The sequence below is a fragment of the Lactuca serriola genome, chromosome 9 (assembly GCF_051521515.1).
Source record: "Lactuca serriola cultivar US96UC23 chromosome 9, Lser_US96UC23_V15, whole genome shotgun sequence".
Classification (NCBI taxonomy): domain Eukaryota; kingdom Viridiplantae; phylum Streptophyta; class Magnoliopsida; order Asterales; family Asteraceae; genus Lactuca; species Lactuca serriola.
This window is the reverse complement of record NC_136416.1, coordinates 93198396-93222150: the sequence shown is the minus strand read 5'-3', so window position 1 is coordinate 93222150 and position 23755 is coordinate 93198396.

The window sequence follows — 23755 nt, the reverse complement described above, 5'->3', positions numbered from 1 at the left end:
GTGTCGTGTTTCGGGAGTTCGTTTGATGTCCATATAGGCGTGGAGGGGAACTTTTTGCTCATCAGTTACATGTTGCGCAAGGAGGTTATTATAGCTTCATGGTCCAATATAAACGAACTATTCTTTCGACTAGGCGTCAACCAACTTTGCCTTGATGAGTGTATTTTGTCTGATAAAGGAGTGTCTTTTAGTGACTATTTCTCGGCTTGTTTTTCGAGTGATGCACTTCTGGAATAGAGTGTTTCTAGTAGTACCGACTGACAAGGTCAATTCCATGAAGGGCAAATTCATTTCCCTCATATCCAATATTGATCGATTCAATAGGTCTCATGTCATTATCCATTTTAATTTATTTTTTTGTGCAATTTATTAAAAAAATTGAACTTATTCATGGATTTATACATCTACTACAAGTTACTATGGGTAGATTGTTTAGGATTACACATACAAGAAAATGTTGTCCAAGATTCACAAAACTCTGGACTATATTCACCGCAACTATCAATGAAGAGGCTAGAAACACACCTGCATCCCTATCAATGTTGTAAAACTCTCCGAGTTGGCCGATTACTCCTTCGAGTACTCGCTACTCGGCCCCTTACCGATGCGAGTTACAGAATCCCGAGTACTCCCCGATCGGCCCCTTTACTGAACTGAGTAGTGTTGTAAAACACGGCCAACTCGGTGAATAATATGTATAATATACTTAATGATTTATGATTTAAAACACACATGTGATTATTACTACATATATATCTTAAATTTTCAGTAATTATTCACGAAGTGAGACCATTATGTGTTTTTTAGCTTTTGTGTATTCACATGTATCTAATTTTGTTATATATTTCAATCAACTTATGATTTTAACTTATGATTCTGAAATATATAATTTCCCTAAAAATATTTCTACATGAATTACCGAATCCGAGTACTCGCCGAGTACTCCCGGGTACTCGCTACTCGGTAGTCGGCCGAACAGGTACCGAGTAACGAGTTCTACAACCTTGATCCCTATAGAAATTTATGTACGCCTTTAAAGTAAAATTATTTATTTTGTATTAATATTATTTTTACCATAATTATGTTTGTCAATACTTTGACATATTAATTTGATAGCTTTGGATATTGGAGACGTTTTCGAAATATAAGACTTTGCTAATAGAATATACGATATGGTCCATTGAGGCATTGCATGGTTGAGGATTATAAGGTTAGGTTTAACCAATTGTGTGTCATTGTTGTTGACAAGGTATGTATATTGTTTTATGATCATCAAATCAAGAGATTACAAGCTACTCTACATGAGGGATTTGTTATGTAGTGAACGTTTAGTGTTCTCTAGTCTAAGAGATATGATTTAGCTTAGTTGTCAGCTATATGATATGTGTTCAAACTGATACATATGAGAACATTTTTTTGTTTTTCGTATCCTTTGGGTTGGTTTTACTTATTAACACTAAGATAACTATTATAATGTGAAGTATTAGTATCAGGGCTCCTTTTCATTTGTTTATAGAATTTCCTATTAAATAATACATGTTTAAAGGATTATCACACATGTTTACTTCGTGATCAAAAAATAACATTGCAAGAGACAAACCTACAATTCAAAGGTTTATTTAAATCAAACCTATGATAGTGTTCACTATATCATTAACTAACATTCACCTTAGACCTAGACTTAATCATAAACTTAGATTTACTCCTACTTGATGATTAAATGGCTAGAAATATATAAATGAGGGGAAGCTTACAAGTCATTATTAAATGTTATTACTTTTGATGCATAAAGTTCCATTTACTTAAATAATTATGTAATGTCCCAAAATTTCTTATTAAAACTTTCATTTTAAATAAGTAAAAAAACCTTCATTCTGTAACAGCCCGGATTTCCAGGTATCTTTTATGCTTATGTTTTTGGTGTTTTGTGAGGGGACTCGGCAAGTTGGAGCTCAAACTCGCCGAGTAGGATCGCGGTTCTGGACGCGGGTTCGCGCCTGGACTCGGCGAGTCCGCGCTGTTTAATGAAACCCTAATTTCTCGGGTTTGGGACCTATTTAAAGGGGCCTTAAGGCCGTCATTTGTGCTCACCAGACCCCTGAGTGAAACCCTAGCGAGTTTGAGCGTTTGGAGCAAAGCAAGGAGCCATTATTGACCTTGGAGGTGTTATATTGCAAGGGAAAGGAAGCAATAGCTAAGAGGGAATCAAGAGGAGCCACTTCCTGAAGATTTGAGGACCAGAACATCACATTTGAGGTACTACCTTCGAGCTATTCTCTGTTATGTTGATGTTTATATTGATTTAGGGCTTATTGAGCCCTTTTGTGGCTAGATCTAGTGCTTCTTTGGTCCCTTAAGTGAGTTAGGTTCTAGATCTGGACCTTTGGAGGTCCAGAGTGTCCCTTTGCCCAAGCCTTTTATGAATCCATGGGGGTTTTGGATTGGGGTCTTTGTGCTTAAGGTCAAAACACCATTTATGAGTCATGGGGTATGTTATGAACACCAAGATGTGGACTTTACGTGATAAATAAGCTTAGGAGGGCCAGATCTATGAGTTGTTGGAGCGGATCTGACCTCAGAAGCAAGTTTGAGTTGATGCATGGCATGGACTCGCCGAGTCTGAAGAACAGACTCGGCGAGTAGCATGAAGATTGACCTTAACCACTTAGTGAGTGGTCCAGCCGAGTTATGAGTTGACTCAGTGAGTCAGGGGAGTACTCGACGTGTCAAAAGAGAATCCTAGAGAGTTGGTGAGTACGTATAGACTCGCCGAGTCGCCCTAGTGCACTCGCCGAGTCCGGTCAAGTTGACCGTTGACCGTTGACCGTTGACCAGAGTTGACCAGTGTTGACTTGATAGGGGTAGTCAACCTTAGTGGTAAAAGTGTTAATTAAGAGATATATGATGTTATAGGAGGATTATATCTCGGAGGATCGAGCACGAGTGATTTCCAGGATTCGCGAGTTATCGAGATACCCGAGGTGAGTCTTCTCACTATACTTTACCTTGAGTAGGTAATTAGAGTTATGTGTCAGAGTATGTGTATGTTATGTGTATGCTATGTGTTGTACTGCATGATGTCTATGTGATTTATGCTGTGCATGTTTATAGAGTTGGAACCGGAAGGTTCCCAGAGTTAGAACCTGAGGGTTCACAGAGCTTGGGTGCACGGACCCATAGAGTTATAGCCTCGAGTGGCTAATATATGTTTATGTGGTATTTTGGGGAACTCACTAAGCTTTCTGCTTACAGTGTTAGTGTTGTTTGTTTCAGGTACTAGTGATGACCGTGGGAAGGCGCCGACTTGATCTGTACACACGCAGGGGATTTTTGATATATATGATCTTGGGATTTGTATGATGTGAATTGGGATTTTAACTTAATGTTTTCATGAAAATTAAATGAGAAATGTTTTTATAATTTGTGAAAAATTATTTTGAAATTCACGGTGTTACAAGTTGGTATCAGAGCCTTGGTTTTAGGGATTCGAGTACACCTTCGGGCGTATTTGAACTCAAAATGAGGATTTGAGAAGTATTTTCAAAAAGAATAAAAGATTTTGAAAACGCAAGAGCAGAGTGGTGTGTACGATCAGTCCGCGCCCGAACGGTGATTTCCCAAAATACCCTTATGTTATGTGATATTGATATTGATATGATGTATCCGCATGCTAGAGTAGGCTAGGTTTTCCTATTAGGACTAGAGTGGCCTGATTTGTGATGCCTTAGCCTAGGAAGAGGTGAGCTGATATGAGATGCTTGAGAGTGAGTAGGTAGCAGCGAGGGGCTTGTGAGAGATCTATTAGAGGGAGGTCTATGCATGATAGAGTGCTTGGAAGTTGGGATCCGAAGAGGAGGACTTGGGGTGTATTCTGAGACGGTGAGGACAGTAGTATTGGGCCCGTAATACTGAAAGCACCGAAGCGGTGTACAGCCCAAGTAAGAATCTTTGGAATACCAAGGATCAAGGAGGAATGAGTTGTCGAGTGTGAGTATGCTCGAAGGGGTTCTAATTTTTTTCGTATGTTGTATTTCAGAGGTAGATCATGATGAGGACACGCTTGATGCCTGAGAGCAGTGGTACCAGTGATGAGGAGATCCGCCGGATCATCCATGAGGAGGTGGCTGCGGCCATCAGGGCAGAGATACCAGAGATGTTCGGGTCTATTAAGACCACGCTGATTGAGACCTTTGACGAGCGTTATGCCGCTCTTTTTGAGGCTGTTGTTGCAGCGGCCACCGCAGCGATTGCTGCCGCGAGGCCGCAAGGTGGTGATGCGTTGCTGTTCCGGGAGTTCAGCAACACAAAACCACCAGAGTTTGATGGGACCCAGGATCCAGTGGCAGCTATGAGGTGGATATCTGATATAGAGGGGTTTTTCTTCACTTGCTCATCTCCTGAGCATTTGAAGGTTCGGTTCGCGCTGAACCAGCTTCGCTTGGGAGCGAAGGACTGGTGGAAGTTTGTGACGGCGCATTATATGCCTGCTGAGCTTGCGGCAGTGACCTGGGAGAGGTTCACTGTCATGTTCCGAGATGGGTACGTTCCCCAGGTGGAGAGGGAACGTTTGGCACAGGAGTTTCTGACCCTCAAGCAGGGTACTGAGTCAGTTACAGCGATCACCAGGATGTTCCATGAGAGGGCGATGTTCTGCCCTAAGCACGTGTCCACTGAGCAAGCACGTATGAGCCGATATTTGAGTATTTTGTGGCGAGACAACAAGTAGGGTACTGGGTCTACTTAACCACTACAACTAAGCATACAATCGTATCAGCAAGAGTCACAAAGACAACAAGCACATACAAGCATAACAACAAGTGTCATAAAGACATTTATCATCCTACACACATAATCTAGTGGGCCGACATTAGAGCCTTCCACCCACGAGTACAATGAAGAAACTCGCCTTGAAGACGAAACTACAACTAACAACATCCACATCCGAAGAATGATGCTAACACCTCCTATCAATACATACAAGGTAAATCCTTAGTCTACCTTCTAAAACTAACAATTGGACAAAAGTCATTCGTCAAGGTCAGCAGTCAAATCCATCATCATCTCATCTCCACGCCATGGCCAGCCCATAGCTACGTCATGGCTAACAATGAAAATCCTAATCCAAGGTTCAGTTGTCCTCCACACCGTGGCAATCCATCGTCATGTTGTGGCTATATGAAAAAGTCACGATCTGAACATTTACCACATCATGGAGCTCAATCTGCCATGTCGTAGCGTGCACTAGATAGGCAGATCATGCATAACACAATTGCCACGCTGCGACACCATCATGTCATATCGTGGCCGCTACCTTTAGGACAGCTTAACCAAAAAGTCCTTAGTCATTTGACCCACTCATCTAAACCTTCTAAAAGCCTTTGATACTCCTAAAATATGCTAAAAATTATTCCTTTTCATACATGCATTTCCTATGTAAGTCTTGGGCTCAAGTTAGGTCAAGAAGGTGAAAAAAGAGGTCAAAACCTCAAGTATGAAAACAAGACCTTACCAATTCATAGATCGAGAATACATGATCACCAACGCACCAAAGTGAGTTATAAAGTTGCAAACTTTATCTCTTTCAACCATCCAAAACTTAACTATAGAAAAATACATACCAAATAACCTAGACCTATAAGGTAAACATCAACAAGATGAAAACTTGAGAAATCATAAATGATCTAGAATATGCACAGAAGGAGTAGAGATTTGTAGCTTGCTTGATCTTTTCACAAAATCTCCTTCTTCTTCCTTCCAAGGCCATAAAAACACACTAAATGAGTCTTAAGCTTCAAAGAGGGCTAGGGTTTAGGTTTATGTGGGCCCCTCGATGATTTAGTGATGATAATCCTAACCTGAATGGATTTGATTTGTTCAATTAGTCGGTCGTCATAAATCGGAAATCGGGAAACAACACATGAACAGAGAGAATGATTATAACCCATTTCTCAGTTCATATGATATCTAGAATGGCGGAATTTATGATCCCTTATCTAATGGACATGTCATTTGACTAGGTCAGATTTCAACAGCGGCTTTTGAGAGCTACGATTGCTAGTCGGGATTTTGGAGTCGTACTTGCAATTATATCTATTATACTTATCCAAGTGGGAGACTATTGGATTAGGTGTCTAAGCCCATAACTATAATCGGTATGTACTTGACCCGAGAATAGCATGGTCCATTTGGGTTGCATTCACCAGAACAATCTGACAGGATGGATATTTGAGAAATAGGTTATTTATGATTTACTAATATAATATAAGTATAATATATTAATTGAGAAATCATAATATTTAATTAGTATTGATCAACAATTAATTTAGTGATCAAAAGAGACTAATTAAATTAACGGTGGCTGATTATGTAAATCAGTGATGTATAGTGTTTAGTCTATTGATCCATGATGAGCTAAGTTTATGAAAGTATCCATAAGATTTAGCCCACATGAGATATGGATCATAACCCAAGTGTATGAATTAAGGTTTACCCATGACTCTTGGAATCCTACACTATATAAATGTTACACCTTAACCAAAATCGACACCTATGCATTCTAAGAGAATCATAACCTAGTTTTGGTGGTGTTTAGGCTCTCTCTCAAAGTCCTCCTTTGTTCATGATGTTTGTGAACCATTTGACGCATCACACTTGAGGTGGTAAGCTCTTGAAAGACCAAAACAACAAGCTACAACAAAGAGGTATTATTCTAACTAGTTTTATGATTCATGTACCACAATTGTATGCTAGTTGTAGGCTTCATGCTTTTTAAATTTTATTTCATGTATAACTAGAGAAAAATTAGATCCAAAACTATTAGGGTTATATGTGCACCATATGAGTTTTATAGTACACAAAACCCAACAATGGTATTGTAACGCCCGTAGATCCGGGCTAGTCAATTTAGAGACGGTAAGCATCAAAAATGACTTTTTGATGGAAGATTATTTAGAAGGATTAATCTTAACCAAGTTGTAGTATATGTCACAAGGTTTCCGTGCATATAAAGAATGCCAAAATCCGAGTTATAACGAAGAAGTTATGACCTGTCGAAGTTTCGCGACAAAACCGGCACGACACAACGTGACGTAAATAGTGAATTTACGTTAGAGCGATATTTATCCAAAACAATCTAATTGAGAATTGAAGATCTCATCGATAGTAGTCCAACGATAAAAAGACAGACGAAAACGGAGTTCAGATGAAGGAGTTATGAGTTTATAACGGAGTTTTTCCTGTCCCGGCCTACTAAAAATAATATATAAGTAATATAATTATAATATATTACAAATAAAGTCAAAATTAGCCAATGGAGTCTAAACGAAAGTTCTAGATCATAATCTCACCTTCGCGTCGATATAAAGAACGTCGGAAACGGAGTTCGTATGCGAAAGTTATGAATTTCTGAAGTTCGGGGCGCGAATCCCCAAAACTGTTAGAGACCACGACGTGGCAAGCAATGCCACGACGTGGCAAGTCTCCTGACACCTCCGGGAGTCCCCCAGATGCAACTTGTGATGACGCATGCAATGATGACCAAGCTCACGACGTGGAAAATGGTTCCACGACGTGGCAAGGGCCAGTTTTGCCCTATAAATAGATTTGAAGGGCCAGCCGGGTTTGGTTGCTCATTCTCTCATCTCTCTCCCATATTACATCGTTTTACGTGCAATTTTAACCCCCTGAAGCCCCGTTATCAACCCCAAGACCCGAAGCAAGTCCCGAAGCCCGAAGATCCCGAGAAGAAAAGAGTTTCCGAGCCGAAGCTCTGCCCGCGAGAAACCCAGTGTGTGAAGTGATCCCGGTTTCACCGAAGAATACTATCATTGCAAGCCGTAGTGCTGTCCGATCATCTTCTGATCAAGTGAGTGTATAGTCCCTTTCATAAACACGATAATAATACAAGTATTGTTTGAATATATTAAGTATATTGTTGTTTATATGTGTGAGTGTGTGGTAACTTTCTTCTACCACATAGATATGGAGTATTTGCTATGAAATACGTGCTATGTGTTTATATGTTGTTGATTTACTTGAGATGGTGGTTGAATGATTGTTTTATACAGGTTTTTAAATGATCTAAACTATATATGTATGTTATATCTACAAATATGTTGGGTAGAATGTGGGTAGACTAATTAGTTGGTGTGTGATGACGGATGAGTTTGAGGATGAGACGAAAGACAAACCTTGGTAGCTATGGATTTAGTACCATATAGACAAAACTTGGTAGCTATGGATTTAGTACCATATAGACAAACCTTGGTAGCTATGGATTTAGTACCGTATAGACAAACATTAGTAGCTATGGATTTAGTACCGTAGAGATGAACGCTGGTAGCTATGGATTTAGTACCCGATGAATGAACCATAGCAACTATGAAATTAGTGCTTTAAGAAGGAACCTTGGCAGCTATTGTCTTAGTGCCTAATACGGAGTAAACGAATAGATAACTCTTAGCGTAAACCCTTAAGAGTAAGAAAGGTAATAGGGATGGGAAATTGGGTTGATTGTTTGATAATTAATTATAATAATTATATTATTGTGGGTTGAAAACCCTATATGCTCACCAGACTCCCAAGCCTGACCCACTCAGTTTTCTTTGCATTACAGGTAATGGCACAGGAGTATAAGTTTGTGGACTTGACGAGAGATTTTGGATTATAGATCAGTAGTTATAAATAACTGTTGTATGGTCTATTTTGTTTTGTTTATGCTTTTGGTCTGTATTGAACATAACATCCCGAGATTTTGTTATATAATGAAAATACATTTATTTAAAGAAATGCTTTGATAATTTTTATCAAATTTTGTTTTGGGAACAAATTCCGCAACTGCTTTCTTTAAAAGATAACTCTGATTTTAAAACAAAGCATAAACAAATCGGTCTTTTGTGGCCGTGAAATTGGGGATGTCACAGTTGGTATCAGAGCATTAGTTTAAGCGAACTAGGAAATTGTAGGAAATTTCTAGACTTAAACTTAGAATGCTAAGTAATGATTGTGAGTGCGTCTAAAATATGTTAGGTAGTACACCTAAATGGACACAAGCACTAGTTTATTTTAGGAAAATTGCCTAAAATGATTTTCTGTGCTAAATGTTATATGTTTGCCATATATGATATTATTTGTTCGGATCTATGGTCTGTTGCCGACCGGATCTGGAAACCTTATGTGTGTAGGATTCTAAGCGTACGTCTACGATATTAGAACTAGCATGTAAACGTTTCGGAGTGATAAGGATGATTTGAATATCTATCGTGAATAAGGATCTAATTTCACCTTATCGGGTGTGTAGATCAAAAATGGTGAGAACAAGAAGTGGAGTTGGAAATGCTGATGAAAGCAGGAATCAACCACCTGTGATTGAACAAATAGCTGTTGAAGCTGCTGCACCAGAACATGTCACCATGGCTGGAGTGCAAGCCATGATTTGGGCTATGCTAGCCGAACAAAGGGAAGAAATGCGACAGATGTTGCATGAAAATAGGGACGAACCTATCATACCCATTGAGGAACCCGAACTGAGTCCCGAGCAATCAGAGGAAGGGAACGATAGTCACATTATGAGTCAAGTTGAGACTCAAGAAGAACGAAGGAATGACCCGGAAAAGGGAAACTACAAGGATGGGCGAATGTATAAGAATTTCTTGTGCGCCAAACCACCAAGTCTTTCTGGGAGCCCAAAGCCTGTAGAGATTATGGACTGGATCTCTGAAATGGAGATGGGTTTTGAAAGTTGCGACTGTAGCAACAAGCAAAAGACTATCTTTGCAGTTAGACAACTAAAGACTGGAGTATTGAGCTGGTGGAAGTTGCTAGCAGATACGATGCCCCGAGGGGAAGCACTAAGGATGTCTTGGGAATCATACCTGGAGCAGTTAAAGATGCAGTATTGCTCAGAGATAGATCTAATTGATATGAAAAATGAATTCCAGAACCTGAAGAAAGGTAAAATAAGCATTGATGATTATGCTACTGCATTTACCGAAAAGATGAAGTTATTTCCATACCTAGTGCCAACTAAACTCTCCAAGATTTAGAGGTTCGCGAATGGACTGCCAGCCGACTTTGGCCCAACAGTCAAGATGGCAACCACTCTGAAAATAGTTGTTCGAGCAGCTAAGAATGTAGAGACCCAACAGAAGGAACGGGGTCTGGAGAAAGTTGAAATTGGAGAAAAGAGGAAGCTTGAAGGATCCTCAAGACCTGATACTAAGGGAAAATTCGCAAAGTCTAACCTAGATGACCAAAGGTATGGACCCAAGTGGTGTGAAAAGTGCAGGAAGAAGCACTTTGGAACGTGCAATGAAGAAGTAACCTGTTACAAATGTGGAAGGAGCGGCCACTATTCTAAGAACTGTACACACAATGATAAGGTGTGCTACGGATGCAGAGGCAAGGGGCACATGTCTAGAGACTGCCCAAAGAAAAATGAAGCAGCAAGGCTAGAGGCACCGCCAAAGCCAAGGGAATTCCACATGATCCTCAACGAAGCGAATCAAGGATGAGGAATTTATATCCAAGGATCAACTTATGATGTAGCCAATTAAAGGCATAGTATAGGGTGAACTTGAACTTTTGTGTAATCATTTCAAGTTATAATGTAAACCCTGGTTTTGATATTTATGTGATATTTATGGTTTTAATACATGATGTGTTAAATGATTGTGTGATTTTTGTATAGTGACTTGGTTCGAGTGAGAGACAATAGTTGGGATGAGTATGAGTAGGTGTGAAAGGTAGTAGATGCATATACTACCGGAAGCACAGGACTCACACTTGGATCAGGGAAAGTCACAAGGTTACCAAGAAGCTAGTAATTGATTTCGTTTTGTTCAAGTGTGTCATTACCCTTGTTTTGGTAGTGACTAGTAAGATGGTTGTTATTCCGGCCCTAGTGGTCCTATCAAATTGAGTCTGACTACGATGAGTTTGTTACGTGGTTCATGGAACCAAGTTCGATGTAACATCTGACCTAAGTCAAAAGATTTAAATCAATGTGATCGATAACATCGCTCTCGTTGTTAAGGAAGCTTGTAGCTAGAAATGCTACATGCTGAAATGTGATTATATCACATTAGAATATGAAGGAAGGTATATTCCATTTTGGAATTTGACTCTAAGAGACTTGAGTCAAAGCGTTGCATCATGCGATGAGAGGTCAATAGAACATAACCCATCGATCTATTGCAATAGATGAATGAAAGTACGTATCCTAAGAAGAAGAAGGAGTCCTCAATAAGGATTTATTTTGTTACTCGCAAGTTACGATTGAAAGTACTACATAGTACGATAAGCAGATGAAAGATTTGGCATCTTCTGCGGTCAAGAAAGCCACAGAGTTAAATACTCTTTCGAGGAAACCTAGAAGTTACGGTTATTACCTAGGATGAAGAAATAACGTGTGGAATCATTATGCAAGTCCTATTTCGTTGATGATTCCGGGACGTAATCATCCTAAGGGGAGATAATTCTAACGCCCGTAGATCCGGGCTAGTCAATTTAGAGACGATAAGCATCAAAAATGAATTTTTGATGGAAGATTATTTAGAAGGATTAATCTTAACCAAGTTTTTTTTATATGTCACAAGGTTTCCATGCATATAAAGAACGCCAAAATCTGAGTTATAACGAAGAAGTTATGACCTGTCGAAGTTTCGCGACAGAACCGGCACGACACAACGTGACGTAAATAGTGAATTTATGTTAGAGCGATATTTATTCAAAACAATATAAACGAGAATTGAAGATCTCATCGATAGTAGTCCAACAATAAAAAGACAGACGGAAACGGAGTTCAGATGAAGGAGTTATGAGTTTATAACGGAGTTTTCCTGTCCCGGTCTACTAAAAATAATATATAAGTAATATAATTATAGTATATTACAAATAAATTCAAAATTAACCAATGGAGTCTAAACGAGAGTTGTAGAGCATAATCTCACCTTCGCGTCGATATAAAGAACGTCAAAAACGGAGTTCGTATGCGAAAGTTATGAATTTCTGAAGTTCGGGGCGCGAAACCCCAAAACTGTCAGAGACCACGACGTGGCAAGCAATGCCACGACGTGGCAAGTCTCCTGACACCTCCGGGAGTCCCCCAGATGCAATTTGTGATGACGCATGCAATGACGACCAAGCTCACGACGTGGAAAATGGTTCCACGACGTGGCAAGGGCCAGTTTTGCCCTATAAATAGATTTGAAGGGCCAGCCGGGTTTGTTTGCTCATTCTCTCATCTCTCTCCCATACTACATCGTTTTACGTGCAATTTTAACCCCGTGAAGCCCCAGTATCAACCCCGAGACCCGAAGCAAGTCCCGAAGCCCGAAGATCCTGAGAAGAAAAGAGTTTCCGAGCCGAAGCTCTGCCCGCGAGAAACCCGGTGTGTGAAGTGATCCCGGTTTCACCGAAGAATACTATCATTGCAAGCCGTAGTGCTGTCCGATCATCTTCTGATCAAGTGAGTGTATAGTCCCTTTCATAAACACGATAATAATACAAGTATTGTTTGAATATATTAAGTATATTGTTGTTTATATGTGTGAGTGTGTGGTAACTTTCTTCTACCACATAGATATGGAGTATTTGCTATGAAATACGTGCTATGTGTTTATATGTTGTTGATTTACTTGAGATGGTGGTAGAATGATTGTTTTATACAAGTTTTTAAATGATCTAAACTATATATGTATGTTATATCTACAAATATGTTGGGTAGAACGTGGGTAGACGAATTAGTTGGTGTGTGATGACGGATGAGTTTGAGGATGAGACGAAAGACAAACCTTGGTAGCTATGGATTTAGTACCATATAGGAAAAACTTGGTAGCTATGGATTTAGTACCATATAGACAAACCTTGGTAGCTATGGATTTAGTACTGTATATACACACATTGGTAGCTATGGATTTAGTACCGTAGAGATGAATGCTGGTAGCTATGGATTTAGTACCCGATTAATGAACCATAGCAGCTATGAAATTAGTGCTTTACGAAGGAACCTTGGCAGCTATTGTCTTAGTGCCTAATACGGAGTAAACGAATAGATAACTCTTAGCGTAAACCCTTAAGAGTAAGAAAGGTAATAGGGATGGGAAATTGGGTTGATTGTTTGATAATTAATTATAATAATTATATTATTGTGGGTTGAAAACCCTATATGCTCACCAGACTCCCAAGCCTGACCCACTCAGTTTTCTTTGCGTTACAGGTAATGGCACAAGAGTATAAGTTGGTAGACTTGACGAGAGATTTTGGATTATAGATCAGTAGTTATAAATAACTGTTGTAAGGTCTATTTTGTTCTGTTTATGCTTTTGGTCTGTATTGAACATGACATCCCGAGATTTTGTTATATAATGAAAATACATTTCTTTAAAGAAATGCTTTGATAATTTTTATCATATTTTGTTTTGGGAACAAATTCCGCAACTGCTTTCTTTAAAAGATAACTCTGATTTTAAAACAAAGCATAAACAAATCGGTCTTTTCTGGCCGTGAAATTGGGGATGTCACAGTTGGTATCGGAGCATTAGTTTAAGCGAACTAGGAAATTGTAAGAAATTTCTAGACTTAAACTTAGAATGCTAAGTAATGATTGTGAGGAGTGGGTCTAAAATATGTTAGGTAGTACACCTAAATGGACACAAGCACTAGTTTATTTTAGGAAAATTGCCTAAAATGATTTTCTGTGCTAAATGTTATATGTTTGCCATATATGATATTATTTGTTCGGATCTATGGTCTGTTGCCGACCGGATCTGGAAACCTTATGTATGTAGGATTCTAAGCGTACGTCTACGATATTAGAACTAGCATGTAAACGTTTCGGAGTGATAAGGATGATTTGAATATCTATCGTGAATAAGGATCTAATTTCACCTTATTGGGTGTGTAGATCAAAAATGGTGAGAACAAGAAGTGGAGTTGGAAATGCTGATGAAAACATGAATCGACCACCTGTGATTGAACAAATAGCTGTTGAAGCTGCTGCACCAGAACATGTCACCATGGCTGGAGTGCAAGCCATGATTTGGGCTATGCTAGCCGAACAAAGGGAAGAAATGCGACAGATGTTGCATGAAAATAGGGACGAACCTATCATACCCATTGAGGAACCCGAACTGAGTCCCGAGCAATCATAGGAATGGAACGATAGTCGCATTATGAGTCAAGTTGAGACTCAAGAAGAACGAAGGAATGACCCGGAAAAGGGAAACTACAAGGATGGGCGACTGTATAACAATTTCTTGTGCGCCAAACCACCAAGTCTTTCTGGGAGCCCAAAGCCTGTAGAGATTATGGACTGGATCTCTGAAATGGAGATGGTGTTTGAAAGTTGCGACTGTAGCAACAAGCAAAAGACCATCTTTGCAGTTAGACAACTAAAGACTGGAGTATTGAGCAGGTGGAAGTTGCTAGCAGATACGATGCCCCGAGGGGAAGCACTAAGGATGTCTTGGGAATCATACCTGGAGCAGTTAAAGATGCAGTATTGCTCAGAGATAGATCTGATTGATATGAACAATGAATTCCAGAACCTGAAGAAAGGTAAAATGAGCATTGATGATTATGCTACTGCATTTACCGAAAAGATGAAGTTATTTCCATACCTAGTGCCAACTGAACTCTCCAAGATTGAGAGGTTCGCGAATGGACTGCCAGCCGACTTTAGCCCAACAGTCAAGATGGCAACCACTCTGAAAATAGTTGTTCGAGCAGCTAAGAATGTAGAGACCCAACAGAAGGAACGGGGTCTGGAGAAAGTTGAAATTGGAGAAAAGAGGAAGCTTGAAGGATCCTCAAGACCTGATACTAAGGGAAAATTTGCAAAGTCTAACCTAGAAGACCAAAGGTATGGACCCAAGTGGTGTGAAAAGTGCAGGAAGAAGCACTTTGGAACGTGCAATGAAGAAGTAACCTGTTACAAATGTGGAAGGAGCGGCCACTATTCTAAGAACTGTACACACAATGATAAGGTGTGCTACGGATGCAGAGGCAAGGGGCACATGTCTAGCGACTGCCCAAAGAAAAATGAAGCAGCAAGGCTAGAGGCACCGCCAAAGCCAAGGGAATTCCACATGATCCTCAACGAAGCGAATCAAGGATGAGGAATTTATATCCAAGGATCAACTTATGATGTAGCCAATTAAAGGCATAGTATAGGGTGAACTTGAACTTTTGTGTAATCATTTCAAGTTATAATGTAAACCCTGGTTTTGATATTTATGTGATATTTATGGTTTTAATACATGATGTGTTAAATGATTGTGTGATTTTTCTATAGTGACTTGGTTTGAGTGAGAGACAATACTTGGGACGAGTATGAGTAGGTGTGAAAGGTAGTAGATGCATATACTACCGGAAGCACAGGACTCACACTTGGATCAGGGAAAGTCACAAGGTTACCAAGAAGCTAGTAATTGATTCCGTTTTGTTCAAGTGTGTCATTACCCTTGTTTTGGTAGTGACTAGTAAGATGGTTGTTATTCCGGCCCTAGTGGTCCTATCAAATTGAGTCTGACTACGATGAGTTTGTTACGTGGTTCATGGAACCAAGTTCGATGTAACATCTGACCCAAGTCAAAAGATTTAAATCAATGCGATCGATAGCATCGCTCTTGTTGTTAAGGAAGCTTATAGCTAGATATGCTACATGCTGAAATGTGATTATATCACATTAGAATATGAAGGAAGGTATATTCCATTTTGGAATTTGACTCTAAGAGACTTGAGTCAAAGCGTTGCATCATGCGTTGAGAGGTCAATAGAACATAACCCATCGATCTATTGCAATAGATGAATGAAATTACATATCCTAAGAAGAAGAAGGAGTCCTCAATAAGGATTTATTTTGTTACTCGCAAGTTACGATTGAAAGTACAACATAGTACGATAAGCAGATGACAGATTTGGCATCTTCTGCGCTCAAGAAAGCCATAGAGTTAAATACTCTTTCGAGGAAACCTAGAAGTTACGGTTATTACCTCGGATGAAGAAATAACGTGTGGAATCATTATGCAAGTCCTATTTCGTTGATGATTCCGGGACGTAATCATCCTAAGGGGAGATAATTCTAACGCCCGTAGATCCGGGCTAGTCAATTTAGAGACGATAAGCATCAAAAATGACTTTTTGATGGAAGATTATTTAGAAGGATTAATCTTAACCAAGTTTTTTATATGTCACAAGGTTTCCGTGCATATAAAGAACGCCAAAATCCGAGTTATAACGAAGAAGTTATGACCTGTCGAAGTTTCGCGACAGAACCGGCACGACACAACGTGACGTAAATAGTGAATTTACGTTAGAGCGATATTTATTCAAAACAATATAAATGAGAATTGAAGATCTCATCGATATTAGTCCAACGATAAAAAGACAGATGAAAACGGAGTTCAGATGAAGGAGTTATGAGTTTATAACGGAGTTTTCCTGTCCCGGCCTACTAAAAATAATATATAAGTAATATAATTATAATATATTACAAATAAATTCATAATTAGCCAATGGAGTCTAAATGAGAGTTGTAGAGCATAATCTCACCTTCGCGTCGATATAAAGAACGTCGAAAACGGAGTTCGTATGCGAAAGTTATGAATTTCTGAAGTTCGGGGCACGAAACCCCAAAACTGTCAGAGACCACGACGTGGCAAGCAGTGCCACGACGTGCCAAGTCTCCTGACACCTCCGGGAGTCCCCCAGATGCAACTTGTGATGACGCATGCAATGACGACCAAGCTCACGACGTGGAAAATGGTTCCACGACGTGGCAAGGGCCAGTTTTGCCCTATAAATAGATTTGAAGGGCCAGCCGGGTTTGGTTGCTCATTCTCTCATCTCTCTCCCATATTACATCGTTTTATGTGCAATTTTAACCCCCTGAAGCCCCGGTATCAACCCCGAGACCCGAAGCAAGTCCCGAAGCCCGAAGATCCCGAGAAGAAAAGAGTTTCCGAGCTGAAGCTCTGCCCGCGAGAAACCCGGTGTGTGAAGTGATCCCGATTTCACCGAAGAATACTATCATTGCAAGCCGTAGTGCTGTCCGATCATCTTCTGATCAAGTGAGTGTATAGTCCCTTTCATAAACACGATAATAGTACAAATATTGTTTGAATATACTAAGTATATTGTTGTTTATATGTGTGAGTGTGTGGTAACTTTCTTCTACCACATAGATATGGAGTATTTGCTATGAAATACGTGCTATGTGTTTATATGTTGTTGATTTACTTGAGATGGTGGTTGAATGATTGTTTTATACAAGTTTTTAAATGATCTAAACTATATATGTATGTTATATCTACAAATATCTTGGGTAGAACGTGGGTAGACGAATTAGTTGGTGTGTGATGACGGATGAGTTTGAGGATGAGACGAAAGACAAACCTTGGTAGCTATGGATTTAGTACCATATAGACAAAACTTGGTAGTTATGGATTTAGTACCATATAGACAAACCTTGGTAGCTATCGATTTAGTACCGTATATACACACATTGGTAGCTATGGATTTAGTACCGTAGAGATGAATGTTGGTAGCTATGGATTTAGTACCCGATGAATGAACCATAGCAGCTATGAAATTAGTGCTTTACGAAGGAACCTTGGCAGCTATTGTCTTAGTGCCTAATACGGAGTAAACGAATAGATAACTCTTAGCGTAAACCCTTAAGAGTAAGAAAGGTAATAGGGATGGGAAATTGGGTTGATTGTTTGATAATTAATTATAATAATTATATTATTGTGGGTTGAAAACCCTATATGCTCACCAGACTCCCAAGCCTGACCCACTCAGTTTTCTTTGCATTACAGGTAATGGCACACGAGTATAAGTTGGTGGACTTGACGAGAGATTTTGGATTATAGATCAGTAGTTATAAATAACTGTTGTAAGGTCTACTTTGTTCTGTTTATGCTTTTGGTCTGTATTGAACATTACATCCCGAGATTTCTTTATATAATGAACATACATTTCTTTAAAGAAATGCTTTGATAATTTTTATCATATTTTGTTTTGGGAACAAATTCCGCAACTTCTTTCTTTAAAAGATAACTGTGATTTTAAAACAAAGCATAAACAAATCGGTCTTTTTTGGCCGTGAAATTGGGGATGTCACAGTTGGTATCAGAGCATTAGTTTAAGCGAACTAGGAAATTGTAGGAAATTTCTAGACTTAAACGTAGAATGCTAAGTAATGATTATGAGGAGTGTGTCTAAAATATGTTAGGTAGTACACCTAAATGGACACAAGCACTAGTTTATTTTCGGAAAATTGCCTAAAATGATTTTATGTGCTAAATGATATATGTTTGCCATATATGATACTATTTGTTCGGATCTATGGTCTGTTGCCGACCGGATCTGGAAACCTTATGTGTGTAGGATTCTAAGCGTACGTCTACGATATTAGAACTAGCATGTAAACGTTTCAGAGTGATAAGGATGATTTGAATATCTATCGTGAATAAGGATCTAATTTCACCTTATTGGGTGTGTAGATAAAAAATGGTGAGAACAAGAAGTGGAGTTGGAAATGCTGATGAAAACAGGAATCAACCACCTGTGATTGAACAAATAGCTGTTGAAGCTGCTGCACCAGAACATGTCACCATGGCTGGAGTGCAAGCCATGATTCGGGCTATGCTAGCCGAACAAAGGGAAGAAATGCGACAGAGGTTGCATGAAAATAGGGACGAACCTATCATACCCATTGAGTAACCCAAACTGAGTCCCGAGCAATCAGAGGAAGGGAACGATAGTCGCATTATGAGTCAAGTTGAGACTCAAGAAGAACGAAGGAATGACCCGGAAAAGGGAAACTACAAGGATGGGCGAATGTATAAGAATTTCTTGTGCGCCAAACCACCAAGTCTTTCTGGAAGCCCAAAGCCTGTAGAGATTATGGATTGGATCTCTAAAATGGAGATGGTGTTTGAAAGTTGCGACTGTAGCTACAAGCAAAAGACTATCTTTGCAGTTAGACAACTAAAGACTGGAGTATTGAGCAGGTGGAAGTTGCTAGCAGATACGATGCCCCGAGGGGAAGCACTAAGGATGTCTTGGGAATCATTCCTGGAGCAGTTAAAGATGCAGTATTGCTCAGAGATAGATCTGATTGATATGAACAATGAATTCCAGAACCTGAAGAAAGGTAAAATGAGCATTGATGATTATGCTACTGCATTTACCGAAAAGATGAAGTTATTTCCATACCTAGTGCCAACTGAACTCTCCAAGATTGAGAGGTTCGCGAATGGACTGCCAGCCGACTTTGGCCCAACAGTCAAGATGGCAACCACTCTGAAAATAGTTGTTCGAGCAGCTAAGAATGTAGAGACCCAACAGAAGGAACGGGGTCTGGAGAAAGTTGAAATTGGAGAAAAGAGGAAGCTTGAAGGATCCTCAAGACCTGATACTAAGGGAAAATTCGCAAAGTCTAACCTAGATGACCAAAGGTATGGACCCAAGTGGTGTGAAAAGTGCAGGAAGAAGCACTTTGGAACGTGCAATGAAGAAGTAACCTGTTACAAATATGGAAGGAGCGGCCACTATTCTAAGAACTGTACACACAATGATAAGGTGTGCTACGGATGCAGAGGCAAGGGGCACATGTCTAGAGACTGCCCAAAGAAAAATGAAGCAGCAAGGCTAGAGGCACCGCCAAAGCCAAGGGAATTCCACATGATCCTCAACGAAGCGAATCAAGGATGAGGAATTTATATCCAAGGATCAACTTATGATGTAGCCAATTAAAGGCATAGTATAGGGTGAACTTGAACTTTTGTGTAATCATTTCAAGTTATAATGTAAACCCTGGTTTTGATATTTATGTGATATTTATGGTTTTAATACATGATGTGTTAAATGATTGTGTGATTTTTGTATAGTGACTTGGTTCGAGTGAGAGACAATACTTGGGACGAGTATGAGTAGGTGTGAAAGGTAGTAGATGCATATACTACCGGAAGCACAGGACTCACACTTGGATCAGGGAAAGTCACAAGGTTACCAAGAAGCTAGTAATTGATTCCGTTTTGTTCAAGTGTGTCATTACCCTTGTTTTGGTAGTGACTAGTAAGATGGTTGTATTTCCGGCCCTAGTGGTCCTATCAAATTGAGTCTGACTACGATGAGTTTGTTACGTGGTTCATGGAACCAAGTTCGATGTAACATCTGACCCAAGTCAAAAGATTTAAATCAATGCGATCGATAGCATCGCTCTTGTTGTTAAGGAAGCTTATAGCTAGATATGCTACATGCTGAAATGTGATTATATCACATTAGAATATGAAGGAAGGTATATTCCATTTTGGAATTTGACTCTAAGAGACTTGAGTCAAAGCGTTGCATCATGCGTTGAGAGGTCAATAGAACATAACCCATCGATCTATTGCAATAGATGAATGAAATTACATATCCTAAGAAGAAGAAGGAGTCCTCAATAAGGATTTATTTTGTTACTCGCAAGTTACGATTGAAAGTACAACATAGTACGATAAGCAGATGAAAGATTTGGCATCTTCTGCGGTCAAGAAAGCCATAGAGTTAAATACTCTTTCGAGGAAACCTAGAAGTTACGGTTATTACCTAGGATGAAGAAATAACGCGTGGGATCATTATGCAAGTCCTATTTCGTTGATGATTCTGGGACGTAATCATCCTAAGGGGGAGATAATTCTAACGCCCGTAGATCCGGGCTAGTCAATTTAGAGACGATAAGCATCAAAAATGAATTTTTGATGGAAGATTATTTAGAAGGATTAATATTAACCAAGTTTTTTTATATGTCACAAGGTTTCCGTGCATATAAAGAACGCCAAAATCCGAGTTATAACGAAGAAGTTATGACCTGTCGAAGTTTCGCGACAGAACCGGCACGACACAACGTGACGTAAATAGTGAATTTACGTTAGAGCGATATTTATTCAAAACAATCTAAATGAGAATTGAAGATCTCATCGATATTAGTCCAACGATAAAAAGACAGACGAAAACGGAGTTTAGATGAAGGAGTTATGAGTTTATAACGGAGTTTTTCCTGTCCCGGCCTACTAAAAATAATATATAAGTAATATAATTATAATATATTACAACTAAAGTCAAAATTAGCCAATGGAGTCTAAACGAAAGTTCTAGATCATAATCTCACCTTCGCGTCGATATAAAGAACGTCGAAAACGGAGTTCGGATGCGAAAGTTATGAATTTCTGAAGTTCGGGGCACGAAACCCCAAAACTGTCAGAGACCACGACGTGGCAAGCAGTGCCACGACATGGCAAGTCTCCTGACACCTCCGGGAGTCCCCCATATGCAACTTGTGATGACGCATGCAATGACGACCAAGCTCACGACGTGGAAAATGGTTCCACGACGTGGGAAGGGCCAGTTTTGCCCTATAAATAGATTTGAAGGGCCAGTCGGGTTTGGTTGCTCATTCTCTCATCTCTCTCCCATATTACATCGTTTTACGTGCAATTTTAACCCCCTGAAGCCCCGTTATCAACCCCAAGACCCGAAGCAAGTCCCGAAGCCCGAAGATCCCGAGAAGAAAAGAGTTTCCGAGCCGAAGCTCTGCCCGCGAGAAACCCGGTGTATGAAGTGATCCCGGTTTCACCGAAGAATACTATCATTGCAAGCCGTAGTGCTGTCCGATCATCTTCTGATCAAGTGAGTGTATAGTCCCTTTCATAAACACGATAATAATACAAGTATTGTTTGAATATATTAAGTATATTGTTGTTTATATGTGTGAGTGTGTGGTAACTTTCTTCTACCACATAGATATGGAGTATTTGCTATGAAATACGTGCTATGTGTTTATATGTTTGTGATTTACTTGAGATGGTGGTTGAATGATTGTTTTATATAGGTTTTTAAATGATCTAAACTATATATGTATGTTATATCTACAAATATGTTGGGTAGAACGTGGGTAGACGAATTAGTTGGTGTGTGAGGACGGATGAGTTTGAGGATGAGACGAAAGACAAACCTTGGTAGCTATGGATTTAGTACCATATAGACAAAACTTGGTAGCTATGGATTTAGTACCGTATAGACAAACCTTGGTAGCTATGGATTTAATACCGTATAGACAAACATTGGTAGCTATGGATTTAGTACCATAGAGATGAACGCTGGTAGCTATGGATTTAGTACCCGATGAATGAACCATAGCAGCTATGAAATTAGTGCTTTACGAAGGAACCTTGGCAGCTATTGTCTTAGCGCCTAATACGGAGTAAACGAATAGATAACTCTTAGGGTAAACCCTTAAGAGTAAGAAAGGTAATAGGGATGGGAAATTGGGTTGATTGTTTGATAATTAATTATAATAATTATATTATTGTGGGTTGAAAACCTTATATGCTCACCAGACTCCCACGCCTGACCCACTCAGTTTTCTTTGCATTACAGGTAATGGCAAAAGAGTATAAGTTGGTGGACTTGACGAGAGATTTTGGATTATAGATCAGTAGTTATAAATAACTGTTGTAAGGTCTATTTTGTTCTATTTATGCTTTTGGTCTGTATTGAACATGACTTCCCGAGATTTTGTTATATAATGAAAATACATTTCTTTAAAGAAATGCTTTGATAATTTTTATCATATTTTGTTTTGGGAACAAATTCTGCAACTGCTTTCTTTAAAAGATAACTGTGATTTTAAAACAAAGCATAAACAAATCGGTCTTTTCTGGCCGTGAAATTGGGGATGTCATGTGTATCAAAGCCTAGGATTGTTTTCTGTTATATTTGATGCTTGTTAATTTTCAAAGCTGAAAAAATCGATTTTCCGGCCTCTGGTTGATGAACTCGCCGATTCCAATGCCTGACTCCATGAGTCCACTCAGTAAAAGGGCAACTCGACGAGTCCAGTTCATGTACTCGTTGAGTTGATGCTTCTGATGGATGATTTTCAGAATTTTTGGCCTATTTCTTTATTAGGATCATTACCACAAAATGTTCTAGTTCATAATATTTGATTTTGTTGGTATGGTAATGATTATACTCATCCAATCAAAAGATAATTGTCAAAGTTTTAAGATAATTATTGGTTATATGATAATTCTATTTGTTAAAATTGATCTAAAATGTTTTTAATGACTTCCATAACTTGTCCTCAAGTTATGGAACATGAAAAGTCTCATCCATTAAAATGACATTAAACTCATAAGTTATGGAATCCAAAAGGTTTTAAAGAGTTTCAAAACTTGCCTTCAAGTTTTGGAATTTGAAAAGTTTAGTTAAAAGGTTTTAATTTGTAATATTGAATTCTAAAACATCTAGTAATTGAAAGGTTTCAAAAGATGCATCTCTTGAGTTCATAACTTAAAAATTAATTAAGTAGTTTTAATTTTGAATTTTTAATAACCTAGATGCCTTGAATAGTTCAATTACACCTTATGGACTTTATTAAATTAATTAAAATGTTTAATTAAAAGAGAAGTTTAATAAATCCATAATAACACGGTTTAAGATTAATTAAATTAAGAATATAATTTATTAATAGATAAACCACCTAGTATTTTAAATGTGTAAAATACACCCTTATACTATATAAAATTAAAAGGTTTAATATATTATATGTATAAAAAGGTCAGTCTTACTGTTAGTAGGCATCATTGACGAAGTCGGTCTATAGGGCGGGGGGGGGGGGGGGTTAAGGTTCCTGCCTATAAAATGGTGGTTTAATAGGTGTCCACTCTGACACCCACCGCTTCCTTGATTGGTGGAGGGTCGTTAG